This window comes from Bubalus bubalis, chromosome 11 (assembly GCF_019923935.1).
Source record: "Bubalus bubalis isolate 160015118507 breed Murrah chromosome 11, NDDB_SH_1, whole genome shotgun sequence".
NCBI classification, from domain to species: Eukaryota; Metazoa; Chordata; class Mammalia; order Artiodactyla; family Bovidae; genus Bubalus; species Bubalus bubalis.
Window position 1 is genome coordinate 49,379,594 of NC_059167.1, and position 14,510 is coordinate 49,394,103.

Genomic DNA, 14,510 nt, shown 5'->3' on the forward strand with positions numbered 1-14,510 from the left:
TAATCTCCAAAATATACAAACTACTCATGCAGCTGAATATCAAAAAAGCAATCCAATCAAAAAATAGGCCAAAGACCTAAATAGATGTTTCTCCAAAGACGACATACAGGTGGCCAACAAGCAAATGAAAAGATGCTCAACATCACTAATTACTAGAGAAGAGAAAGTCAAAACTACAACGAGGTATCACCTCACACCAGTCAGAATGGCCATCATCAAAAAATCTACAAACAAATGCTGGAGATGGTGTGAAGAAAATGGAGCCCTTTTACACTGTTGGTAGGAATGTAAATTGATATAGCCACTATAGAGAACAGGTTCTTTAAAAAACTTAAAACAGAACTATCATATGACCCAGCAGTCACACTCTGGGCATATATCTAAAGAAAACCGTAATTCAAAAAGATACATGCACCCCAATGTTCACTGCAACACTCTTCACAAGTGCCAAGACATGGAAGCAACATAAATGTCCATGAACAGAAAAATGGATAAATATGTGGTTTATACAATGGAAAATTACTCAGCCATAAAAAGGAATGAAATTGCGCCATTTGCAGAGATGTGGACAGACCTAGAGACTCATACAGAGTGAAGTCAGAAAGAGAAAAACAAATATCATACAATATTGCCCATATGTGGAATCTGGAAAAATGATACAGATGAACTTATTTGCAAAGCAGAAATAGAGACAAAGATGCAGCAACAAGCATATAGATACCGAAGGAGGAAGGAGGGATGAGATGAACTGGGAGACTGGGATTGACATATATACATGGTTGTTGTGGCTGTTGTTTAGTCACCAAGTTTTGTCCAACTCTTTTGTAACCCCATGGACTCTAGCTCACCAGGCTCCTTTGTCCATGGAATTCTCCAGGCAACAATAATGGAATGGGTTGCCATTTTCTTCTCCAGGGGATCTTCTCAACCCAGGGTTCAAACCCACATCTCCTGCATTTCAGCAGATTGTCTACCCACTCTATTTATGGGAAGCCCCCATATATACACCACTATGTATAAAATAGGTAACTTAGAGAACTAACTGTATAGCACAGAAAACTGTTCAATGTTCTGTGGTGACTTAAATGGGAAGGAAATACAAAAAAGAAGGAATATGTGTATACTGCAGCTGATCACTTTGCTGTACAGCAGAAACCAACACAACATTGTAAAGCAAATATACTGCAATAAAAATTAATAAAATAAAACAGAAATTGCAAACAATCAACATTCAAATAAATGACTATTTAAAAGACAAGAGAACACATATTCATTGGATATATACCTAGAAGTGAAATTTGAGTCATAGGGTAAGACTGTTCAAATTTAGTATATAATGCCATTTTTTCAAAGCTTTGTCAGATTTATATTCTCATAAACACTGCCTAAGCACTCCCACCATTCCAAATCCTTGGTAATGCTTTAGTCTTGTCATAGATTTTAACTGTTCTTGTGGTGATGTAATTATCATTGCGGTTTTATTTCTCTATTACTAATGGAACTGAGACCTTTTTATAAGTTTGACTTATTTATATAACTTCTTGGACATTCTTGCTCAGTATTTAAATTTTTTTCATTTTTATACTGGTTTGTCTACTTCTTATTGTAGCATAAAAGTTCTTTATATATTGAGGATAAAAGTTTCTTGTTGGCTATATGCATTGTAAATATTTCCTTCCAGGTCTGTAGTTACTCTCAGAGTGGTTTCTTCAGATGGAGAGAAATATTCTAATCCACTAATCTTTTCTTCATTGTCAATGACTTTTGTGTCATGTTTTAAGACATGCTGCCCAACGCACAAACGGAAAGATATTTTTTTGTATTAGTTGCTCAAAACTTTGCTATTTCACCATTAATTTTTAGACTATAATCCTTCAGGAACTTTTTTTTACGTGTGTTGTGAGGTAGAAATCAAGTTCACTTTCTTCCATATGGGAATCTAAGTGATTCAGTATCATTTTCTTAAATGTCTATTTCTGAATGCTCTGCAGTGATTCTAAAACATATATGGAAATGCAAAGTAGGAATGGCTAAAACAATCTTTTGGGGAACTTCTTCAGGATGAATACTTTTTATAAAGTCATAATATTTGAGAAAGTGTGGTTTTAACACAGGAATGAACAAATGGATCAATGGCATAGACCAGTTCTCAATCAGAAGTGTTAAGTAAGCTCCAATGCCCTTCAGATCAGATCAGATCAGATCAGTCGCTCAGTAGTGTCCGACTCTTTGCGATCCCATGAATCACAGCACGCAGGCCTCCCTGTCCATCACCAACTCCCGGAGTTCACTCAGACTCATGTCCATTGAGTCAGTGATGCCATCCAGCCATCTCATCCTCTGTCGTCCCCTTCTCCTCTTGCCCCTAATCCCTCCCAGCACCAGAGTCTTTTCCAATGAGTCAACTCTTCGCATGAGGTGGCCAAAGTACTGGAGTTTCAGCTTTAGCATCATTCCTTCCAAAGAAATCCCAGGGCTGATCTCCTTCAGAATGGACTGGTTGGATCTCCTTGCAGTCCAAGGGACTCTCAAGAGTCTTCTCCAACACCACAGTTCAAAAGCATCAATTCTTTGGCGCTCAGCCTTCTTCACAGTCCAACTCTCACATCCATACATGACCACAGGAAAAACCATAGCCTTGACTAGACGGACCTTTGTTGGCAAAGTAATGTCTCTGCTTTTGAATATGCTATGTAGGTTGGTCATAACTTTCCTTCCAAATGCCCTTAGGCATCTATTATATACAATGGATTAACTTAGTTCCTCTGGATCTGAAATAATATCAACTATATACTGTCTTTGAGAAAATTAAAAATACAATCACTCAACTTTCTGTGAGGCTTAATCCTCTTATGGAACTCCAGTTGAGGAAGTATGGGGATAGAAAAATCCAAAAACAGATCCACGCATGTATGCACACTTACTTTTTGACAAAACTGGCATTACAGAGCCAATTTCCAATTTTACTATGCCAGTCAGCTTAGCAAATGTGCTACTAAGTTATTTACTTAAATTTTCAAATTCACATAAAATTGTTCACAATATCCTATGATCTAGAGTGATCTCCCATTTGTACAATCTAAAGTTATCCATTATCCCATTATCCATTCCTAGAACTGGCTATTTGTGCATTCTCTTTTACACTTTATTATTCCTGTCAGAGACTGCCAATTTTACTGGCCTTTTTAAAGGCACAATCTTTGGCTTTGTTGATTCTACTTTATGTTTACATTCTAAAATGCTCATTTCTGTTCTTATCTGTATCTACTACATTATTTTAAATCACTCCAGATGGGAATTTTCTCTTTGTTTTCAAATAATTCCATATGGAGTATTCTTTCCTAATAGTCTTTTTAGATTATATGCTAACCTCAAGGAAAGAGCTTTAGCTACTTATGGGGATAAATTTTTTTTTTTTAAATCCTAGAATTTTTTATTGTGGTAAAATATATATTTAAAATATTTGCCATTTTAATCAACTTAAGTGTAAAATTCAGTGGTGTTATTACATTCATAATGCTCAGCAACTATCAACACTATTTCCAAAAATTTTCTCCCAAAAAGAAGTGCTAAGTGTTATTTAAGCAATAACCCCCCATTCATCCCTTCCCCTCTAGTTTACTATTTGTTTCTGTAAATCTGTCCCTATATATTTCATGTAAGTGGAATTATATAGTCTTTGTCCTTTTGTTTCTGGCTTACTTCACTTCAGTTCATTCACTCAGTCATGTCAAGACTCTTTGCGACCCCATGGACTGCAGCACACAAGGCTTCCCTGTCCATCACCAACTCCCGGAGCTTGCTCAAACTCATGTCCATCGAATCAACGATGCCATCCAACAATCTCATCCTCTGTTGTCCCCTTCTCCTCCTACCTTCAATCTTTCCCAGCATCAGGGTCTTTTCAATGAGTCAGTTATTCACAGCAGATGGCCACAGTATTGGAGCTTAGGCTTCAGCATCAGTCCTTCCAATGAATATTTAGGAATTATTTCCTTTAGGATGGACTGGTTGGATCTTCTTGCAGTCCAAGGGACTCTCAAGAGTCTTCTCCAACACCACAGTTCAAAAGCATCAATTCTTCGGTGGTCAGCTTTCTTTTTTGGACCTTTATGGTCCAACTCTCATATCCATACACAAATACTGGAAAAACCACAGCTTTGACTAGACGGACCACTGTCGGCAAAGTGATGTCACTGCTTTTTAATACGCTGTTTAGGTCTGTCATAGCTTTTCTTCCAAAGAGCAAGCATATTTTAATTTCATGGCTGCAGTCACCATCTGCAGTGATTTTGAAGCCCAAAAAATAAAGTCTGTCACTGTTTCTATTGTTTCCCCATCTATCTGCCATGAAGTGATGGGACCAGATGCCATGATCTTTGTTTTTTGAATGTTGAGTTTTAAGCCAGATTTTTCACTCTCCTCTTTTACTTTCATCAAGAGGCTCTTTAGTTCCTCTTCACTTTCTGCCATAAGGGTGGTGTCATTTGCATATTTGAGGTTATCAATATTTCTCCCAGCAATCTTGATTCCAGCTTGGGCTTCATCCAGCCTGGCATTTCGCATGATGTATTCTGCACCTACTTCACTCAGGATAATGCTTTTCAAGGTTCAACCATACTGCAGCATGTATCAGAGCTTCATTCCCTTTTATAACTGAGCAATATTCTATTGTATGTATATACCACAATTCATTTATCTACTCCTCGTTTGATAGACACTTAGCTGGCTTCTACCTTTTGGCTACTGTGAATAATGCTGCACAGAATATCGGCATACAAGTATCTGAGTCCCTGTTTTTCAGTTCTCTTGAGTGTATACCTAAGTGTGGAACTGCTGAATCATATGGTAATTCTATGTTTAACTTTTTGAGAAATCACCACTATTTTCCACAGTGCACCATTTAACATTCTTACTAACAGTATCTGAAGGTTCCAATTTGGCCACATCTTCACGAACACTTACTTTCCATTGGTCTTACTGCAGTTATTCAACAGGTGTTAAGATGGTATCTCTTTGTGGTTCTGATGTACATTTGCCTAATAACTAATGTTGGGCTTTCCAGGTGGTGCTAAAGGTAAAGAACCCACCTGCCAATGCAGGAGACACAAGAGATGTGTGTTTGATCCCTGGGTCGGTAAGATACCCAGATAAGGAAATGGCAACCTACTCCAGTATTCTTGCCTGGAGAATTCCAAGGACAGAGGGGCCTGGCAGGCTACAGTCCATAGAGTCACAGAGTCTGACATAACTGAGCACATAGACACAATAACTAATGTTGAGTACTTTTTCATGTGGTACTGCCCACTGTCTCTTCTCTAGAGAAATCTTAAAGTACTTGGCCCATTTTTAAATTGGGTTGTCTTCTGTTGCTGAATTACAGAAATCCTTTATATACTCTGGAACTTAAATCTTAACCAGAGATACAATTTACTTTTCTGGTTTGATTTTTGAATTAGGAGAAACATAGATGAGCACCTTCTGTCAGTCCTTCAGGTAGATCCCAGGTAGGTTAGAATATACAGACACAGTAAGTTGTAATATCTGCTTTTCTTCTTCCAGAACCAGTACTCGCAGTATGGGCTGCTGCCTTCAAGACTGCCTCAGAGCAGGGAGCGGATGGAGCAAGGACAAGTGAAAACACTACAAACTTTTGCTACCATTGCTAAGTTGCCTTTTTCTTGTTTCAGCATTCACTTGGTTGCTATAAAATTTTGTTGTTCAGAGTTCTTACAAAGTTGCTTCTGACAGTTTCTGCTAGTTTGACTGAAAGGGCAGGAACTTGGAGCTGCTTCTACACTATTTCCTAGATGTCACTCCAATCTTACAACTGTTAATCTGTGGCACTTTCATGATCATTTAGTTAAAAACACTTTCTAATTTCAATTTTGATTACTTCTTTGGTCTGAGGTTATTTAAAAGCATATTTAAAAATATCTAAACATACAAAGATTGTCTAGCTTCTTTCTTTTTTGGGGGGGGCGGTGGTTATTGTATATCTAGTTTAACTCCACTGTGGTCAGAGAACATACCTATGAATTAAATGTGTTGAAAATCTGTTGATCTGTTCTGACATAACACATGGTCTTTGTTCATAAATGGTTCAAATATGTTTATTAAAACTACAAATATAGCCAGGTTTAAATTTACAGTCTTAGTATTTTCTTTCTATTTGTCCTACCTGTTTTGTGTTCTCTCTTCTTCTTGTCTCTATGTTCCGAGTCCCCAAGACCACACCGCACCCCTGGGTCTGATCCCTCACTTGGAGGATTCACAGGACTCAGCATATAGTTATACTCCTTGATATGATTTATATTTATTATTTGGATATAATTTCTATTAAGTCTATGGATATGATTTATATTTATTATTTCACTGTGATAAATCATAGTGAAATACAGAGCAGAATCAGAATGGAGGAAAAGCATGTGGGCAAAGTCTGGAGGAAATAAGCTGCAAGTTTCCAAAAGTCCTCTCTCCCAGTGGAGTAAAGCTGGACACACTTAATTTCCCAAGCAATGAGTTGTAACAATATGTGAAAATTGTCTCCAGGAAATCGCACTAGAGACTCAGGGCCCACAGTTTTTATTAGGGGCTGGTCATGCACATATCTTCTGCCAACTAAATACCAAATTACTGACTACCAGAAGAAACAGAGTTCAGCATAAACTGTACTGTTTCTCCAAACAATTTAGGCACTCTTATCAAAGAGTGGTAGAAACCTTCTTGAAATCCAAATTTCCAGATATCAGCCAAGGACCAAACTTGCAAAAGCAGGACTTCCTAAAGATATTAGTCTGAAGTGTGCTAGGTTAACTCTTGCCTGCACAGCTTCATCAATTGCTTTTTAACATTTTCCCTCCATTAATTTAATTATGTGTTCTTTTCCAACTTTTATTACAGAGAGATGTTTGTTTGAAGTCTAATAAAATTTATTCATTATTTTTTACTAAATAATAAAAGATTATTGACACTTCAACTCCATGTATGTACTTCCTACCTGACTTTTGTTATAGTTCATGTCACCCAGCTACGCTGAATGGCTGAAGGGCATGTCCCTGCTAGACAGGGCCTGACAAAATGCGGTCCACTGGAGAAGGGAATGGCAAATCACTTCAGTACTGTTGCCTTGAGAACCTCGTGAACAGTATGAAAAGATAAAAAGACAAGACACTGAAAGATGAGCTCCCCCAGGTCAGTAGCTGTTCAATATACCACTGGGGAAGAGCAAAGAAACAGCTCCAGAAGGAATGAAGAGGCTGAGCCAAAGTGGCACAAATTATGCCCACTGTGGTTGTATCTGGTAGTGAAAGTAAAATCCAATGCTGTAAAGAACAATATTGCATAGGAACCTAGACTGTTAGGTTCATGAATCAAGGTAAATTGGATGTAGTCAAACAGGAGATGGCAAGAGTGAACATCAACATTTTAGGAATTGGTGAACTAAAATGGTCAGGACTGGGTGAATTTAATTCAGATGACCATTATTTTACTACTGTGAGCAAGAATCCCTTAGAAGGAGTGGAGCAGCCCTCATAATTAACAAATGAGTCCAAAATGCAGTACTTGGGTACAATCTCAAAAATGACAGACTGATCTCTGTTCATTTTCATGGCAAACCATTCAACATCACAGTTTCACTGAAGAAAATGAAGTTGAACGATTCTATGAAGACCTACATGACCTCCTAGAACTAACACCAAAAAAAAGATGTTCATCATAGGGGACTGGAAAGCAAAAGGAGGAAGTGAAGAGATACCTGGAATAACAGCCAAGTTTGGCCTTAAGAGTACAAAATGAAGCAGGGGAAAGGTTAACAGAGCTTTGCCAAGAAAACGCACTGGTCATAGCAAACACCCTCTTCCAACAACACAAGTGACGACTTTACACATGGACTTCATCAGGTGGTCAGTACTGAAATCAGACTGATTATATTTTTTGCAGCTGAAGATGCAAAAGCTCTATACAGTTAGCAAAATCAAGACCTGGAACTGACTGTGGCTTAGTGCCAACGTCCACTGGATCATAGAAAAACCAGGAGAATTCCAGAAAAACACCTATTTCTGCTTCATTGACTACCTTAAAGCCTCTGTGTGGATCACAACAAACTGTGGAAAATTCTTAAAAAGATGGGAATACCAAACCACCTTACCTACCTCCTGCAAAACTTGTATTCAGGTCAAGAAGCAAAACTTAGAACTGGACATAGAACAACAGACCAGCTCAAAATAGTGAAAGGAGTACATCAAGATTGTATATTGTCACCCTGCTTATTTAACTGATATGCAGGGTACATCATGGGAAATGCCAGGCTGAAATCAGGATTGCTGGGAGAAATATCAATGACTTCAGATATGCAGATGACACCACCCTTATGGCAGAAAGTTAAGAGGAACTAAAGAGCCTCTTGATGAAGGTGAAAGAGGACACTGAAAAAGCTGGCTTAAAACTCAACATTCAAAAAAACAAGATCATGGCACCTGGTCTCATCACTTCATAGCAAAAACATGGGGAAACAATGGAAACAGTGACAGATTTTATTTTCTAGGGCTCCAAAATCATGGCAGATGGTGACTGCAGCCATGAAATTAAAAGATGTTTGCTCCTTGGAAGAAAAGCTATGAAAAAACTAGACAGTATATTAAAAGGCAGTGACATCACTTTGCCAACAAAGGTCCATCTAATCAAAGGTATGGTTTTTCCAACAGTCATGTAAGGATGTGCGAGTTGGACCATAAAGAAGGCTGAACGCCAAAGAATTGATGCTTGAACTGTGGTGTTGGAGAAGACTCTTGAGAGTCCCTTGGAATGCAAGGAGATCAAACCAGTCAATCCTAAAAGAAATCAATCCTGAATATTCACTGGAAGGACTGATGCTGAAGCTGAAGCTCTGATACTCTGGCCACCTGGTGTGAAGACCCGACTCATTAGAAAAGACCTGACACTGGGAAAGATTAAAGGCAGGAGGAAAAGGGGATGACAGAGGATGAGATGGTTGGATGGCACCACTGACTGAATGGATAAGAATTTGAGCAAGCTCCAGGAAATGGTGAAGGACAGGGAAGCTTGGCTGGCTGCAGTGCATGGGGCTGCAAAGAGTTGGATGTGACTGAGTGATTGAACAATGAGTTCTTTGCAGTTGAAGATGGAGAAGCTCTATACAGCCAGCAAAAACAAGACCTGGAGCTGACTGTGGCTTAGATCATCAGCTCCATTTTGCAAAATTCAGGCTCAAACTGAAGAACGCAGGGAAAACCACTAGGCCATTCCAGGTATGACCTAAATCAAATCCCTTATGATTATACAATGGAGGTGACAAATAGATTCAAAGGACTAGATCAGGTAGACAGCGTGCCTGAAGAACTATGGATGGAGGTTCATAACACTGTACAGGGGGTGGTGACCAAAACCATCTCCAAGAAAAAGAAATGCAAGAAGGCAAAGTGATTGTCAGAGGAGGCCTTACAAATAGCTGAGAAAAGGAGAGAAACAAAAGGCAAAGGATAAAGGGCAAGATATTCCCAAGTGAATGTAGAGTTCCAGAGAATAGCAAGGAGAGATAAGAAAGCCTTCTTAAGTGAACAATGCAAAGAAATAGAGAAAAACAACAGAATGGGAAAGACTAGAGATCTTTTTAAGAAAACTGGAACTACCAAGGGAACATTTCATGCAAAGACAGGCACAATAAAGGACAAAACCAGCAAGGACCTAGTAGAGGCAGAAGATATTAAGAACAGGTGGCAAGAATACACAGAACTGTACAAAAAAGCTCTTAATGACCAGGTAACCACCATGGGGTGATCATTCATCTAGAGCCAGACATCCTGGACTGTGAAGTCAAGTGGGCCTTAGGAAGCATCACTACGAACAAAGCTAGTGGAGGTGATGGAATTCCAGTTGAGCTATTTCAAATCCTAAAAGATGATGCTGTGGAAGTGCTGCACTCAATATGCCAGCAAATCTGGAAAACACAGCAGTGGCCACAGGACGGGAAAAGGTCAGTTTTCATTCCAATCCCAAAGAAAGGCAAATCCAAAGAATGTTCAAATTACTACACAACTGCACTCATTTCACATGCCGGCAAAATAATACTCAAAATCCTTCAAGCTAGGCTTCAGCAGTATGTGAACCAAGAACTTCCACATGCACAAGCTGGATTTAGAAAAGGCAGAGGAACCAGAAATCAAATGACCAAAATATGATGGATAACAGAAAAAAAAATGGAATTCCAAAAAAAATCTACTTCTGCTTCATTGACTACACTAAAGCCTTTGACTGTGTGGATCACAACAAACTGTGGGATACTCTTGAAGAGATTGGAATACCAGACCACATTACCTGCTTCCTGAGAAACGTGTATCAGGATAAGAAGCAACAGACAGAACTGGACATAGAACAACGGACTGGTTTCAAATTGGGAAAGGAGTACATTGGCTGTATATTGTCACCCTGCTTAACTTATATGCAGAGTACATTGTAACTAAATGTTGGACTGGAAGACTCACAAGCTGGAATCAAGATTGCCAGGAGAAATACCAACAATCTCAGGTATGTAGATTATACCACTTTAATGGCACAAAGTAGAGAGTAACTAAAAAGCCTCTTGTTGAAGGTGAAAGAGGAGAGTGGAAAAGCTGGCTTAAAACTCAACAATCAAAAAATTAAGATCACAGGATCTTATACCATCACATCATGGCAAATAGATGGGGGAAAAAATGGAACACTGACAGGCTTTATTTTTGGGGGCTCCAAAATCAACATGGATGGAGACTGAAGACACGAAGAGTCTTGCTCTTGGGAGAAAATCTATGACAAACCTTGACAGTGTACTAAAAAGCACAGACATCAATCATTTTGCCAACAAAGGTCCATACAGGCAAAGCTTTGGTTTTTCCAGTAGTCATGTACGGATGTGAGAGCTGGACCATAAAGCTGGCTGAGCACCAAAGAATTGATACTTTCGAACTATGGTGCTAGAGAAGACTCTTGAGAGTCCCTTGGAAAGCAAGGATACTCACTGTGTCTGCAGTTCAGAGTAGACACGACAGTGAATGACCAACAGCAATGTTTTTAATCTTCATATATTTTAAATTCCAAATCCAATTATTCCAATAAATGATTAACACATTCAAATTTCACCTACAGTTACTACACATTTGCCTCCCAGAGGTTCTGAAATCAATGTTGGGACTATTCTTCTACCTCCAGAACAACTACTAGTATTTCCTTTAATGCAGGGTTATCAGTAATCAAGTCTCTGCTTTGTTTGACTAAAAATGTTATTTTTAAAATCCGTCTCATCTTTGTTTATTATAATTAACATCTTGATTATCAGTCTGGACTATAATCATACTGGCATTGGCAAGGAATTAATTGGCTGTACATTTAACAAGGAAAGGCTGTCTCTGACTCTTCTTTGAGCTAGTTTTTGCTGAACTAACACAAGTTATAAACAAGGTACTTGTTTTTGTTTTCATGAAGCTATAGGTTAACTATATAATCTATAGTTACCCATTATTTAATAACTATAAATTGCAGTCATAATTATACAATTAATTCTAATAACTAAACAATTGTTACTAATTGTAATTATTGACTAATGGTGTAATTAAAAAGGGATTTTTAAAACTAGAGTTTCTCAATTCTAGTTACAAGCTGTGAAAAAATTAAACTTATAAATATCCTTTTGAATTAAACAAAATCATGTGTTCAAAATAAAAGTCTCATGACTTCTGAACTTGAACTTTTCAAAATAAATTTCAATTATTCTTAAAAATTTGCCCTGGGTTTTAAAAATTAAGTTAAAAGAGCCTAATCATGATTGAGATGATTTTCAATTATTTCAGATACATTTCAAGGACTAAAGCAAACACTCCCTTGAATTTAGACCTGCCAATCCGCAGATGAGTACACTGATCAGAAAATGGCCCACTCTCCGTGTCAGTCACTATTTTACCATGCTGAGAAGAAATATACTCTATTTGAAAGAATACTCAACAAATGACTTTTGTCTTACATTTGAAGAAAATTTCCACAATATACAGAATTCTAAATGGGCTATTATTTTATTTTGGCCCTTTAAATCCACTGTCTTCCATCTTCTAACATTGCTGCTCAAAGTTCAGTCAGACTTCTTACTATTGTTCCTTTGACAGCAACAGTCTTTTTTGTGTGGTTACTTTTATAAATTTTTATGATTTTTCTCCATTGTTAGATTTTTAAAGTTTGACTAGAATGAGCATAAATATGTTTTTAATTATTATGTCTTAACCTGTGACTTTATGTCTTTTACTATTTTTGGAAATTCGCAGCCTATCTCTCTTTGAATATTGCGTTTCTGCATCATCCTCATTCATTTCTACTACCAGAACTAAAATTATACATCTGGTAGAACTTGCCAGCACAGCCCTTATCCCTTTTAAGTTTTCTTTTGTATTCTTCTATCCTTTTGTTTCTCTATGCTTATTCTGGATATGTTCAACTGATCTGCTCACATAGTATCGCTTCATCTATATCTATCCAGTAAAATCTAATTAGCTTCTGGATTATTAAAGTAAAACATACACTAAAGTAGAAAATTCTCAAGCATGTATCATGTAAAATGATGCTGAACACCTTGCTATATGCTTACTGGTCAAGCTCACCTTCACTTAACTTTTAGCCATACTTGTAACTCTGCAAAAACTTCCAGAAGAAATGCAGCTACAAATGCCAGGCACTGTTCTGGTTTCCTTCCTCTCCCATGTCTTATTTTTATACCTTCTCCAGATAGTCTGTTCTCAGAGGGAGCATCTATCTGAATCAAGTAGTTTGCAACTGCTACAAAGCTCCTGCATTTAATTCTTTTTTTTTATTTTATTTTTAAACTTTACATAATTGTATTAGTTTGCCAAATATCAAAATGAATCCGCCACAGGTATACATGTGTTCCCCATCCTGAACCCTCCTCCCTCCCCATACCATCCCTCTGGGTCGTCCCATTGCGCTAGCCCCAAGCATTCAGTATCGTGCATCGAACCTGGACTGGCAACTCGTTTCATACATGATATTTTACATGTTTCAATGCCATTCTCCCAAATCTTCCCACCCTCTCACTCTCCCACAGAGTCCATAAGACTGTTCTATACATCAGTGTCTCTTTTGCTGTCTTGTACACTGGGTTATTGTTACCATCTTTCTAAATTCCATATATGCGTTAGTATACTGTATTGGTGTTTTTCCTTCTGGCTTACTTCACTCTGTATAATAGGCTCCAGTTTCATCCACCTCATTAGAACTGATTCAAATGTATTCTTTTTAATGGCTGAGTAATACTCCATTGTGTATATGTACCACAGCTTTCTTATCCATTCATCTGCTGATGGACATCTAGGTTGCTTCCATGTCCTGGCTATTATAAACAGTGCTGCGATGAACATTGGGGTACACGTGTGTCTCCCTTCTGGTTTCCTCAGTGTGTATGCCCAGCAGTGGGATTGCTGGATCATAAGGCAGTTCTATTTCCAGTTATCAATGAGTTAAAGCCATGAAATAACAGAACATTTACTTCATCTTCAGATAACATAAAAGTATCATAATAACTAACAATAATTGGAGAATTAGGACCAAAAAAGATAGCTTGAGACTAGAACACTATGAAGACACTGGCAGTCATTTAAAATTTTTTTTTTTTTAAGAATAGTAATTTCTAGAGAATTTGATAGAAGTTGTGGACACAGAAAAATACACATGGGTGTATTTGCCAAATATATTTACATGTAATTTAAAGAAGCTCAAAAACCTCTGAAGCTCATCCATGGGTCATATAATATTCTAGAGAAGCCTTGTTCAGTCAAGACAAAATGTAACTACTATCAAAGTAAACTCCAAATATATTCAACTATGTAAGTACAGGATGGGCATTTAGTTAGCCTGAGTTTTAATCAACAGTGTGATAGGCTGCCACTGAAAAGTAATCTTAGGCAACATTAAGGAACATATTCCAGAACAATGTGGTTAACAGTCTCACTATTAGGGGTACTGAACAACACCCTAGAGTATTACACAGAATTGTGGGAGCAGTATTTTGATTGTGTGTGCTCAGTTGCATCTGACTCTTTGCGCCCCTATGGTCTAGCAGGCATCTCTGTCCATGGGATTTTCTAGGCAAGAATACCGGAATGGGTTGCCATTTTCTCCTTCAGTGGATCTTCCTGACGCAGGGATCAAACCCGTGTCTCCTGCATTGGCAGGTGGATTCTTTACTGCTGAGCTATCAGGAAAGCCCCCAATATTTTGTTAAGGAACATTAAAAGTCTAAGTCACATCTACAGAAGATAATCAGGATGGGGGAAGAAGCTTGAAGTCATGTTATCTAAGGAACAGATGAAAGAATGAAGGATATTTAACTTATAGAAGGAAATGTTTAGTGAATTCATAAATATCTAAGTGAAAGTGAAATGAAAATGAAAGTCCCTCAGTCGTGCCCGACTCTTGGCAACCCCATGGAATTCAAGGAATTCTCCAGGCCA

At 37.9% G+C, this 14,510-nt stretch overlaps 1 protein-coding gene across 4 annotated transcripts in view; it reads right to left on the minus strand.

The window, feature by feature from the left end:
- The window catches only part of MNS1 (meiosis specific nuclear structural 1), a 116,700-nt gene that overhangs the window by 40,102 nt on the left and 62,088 nt on the right, over positions 1-14,510 (minus strand). The window lies entirely within an intron of this gene.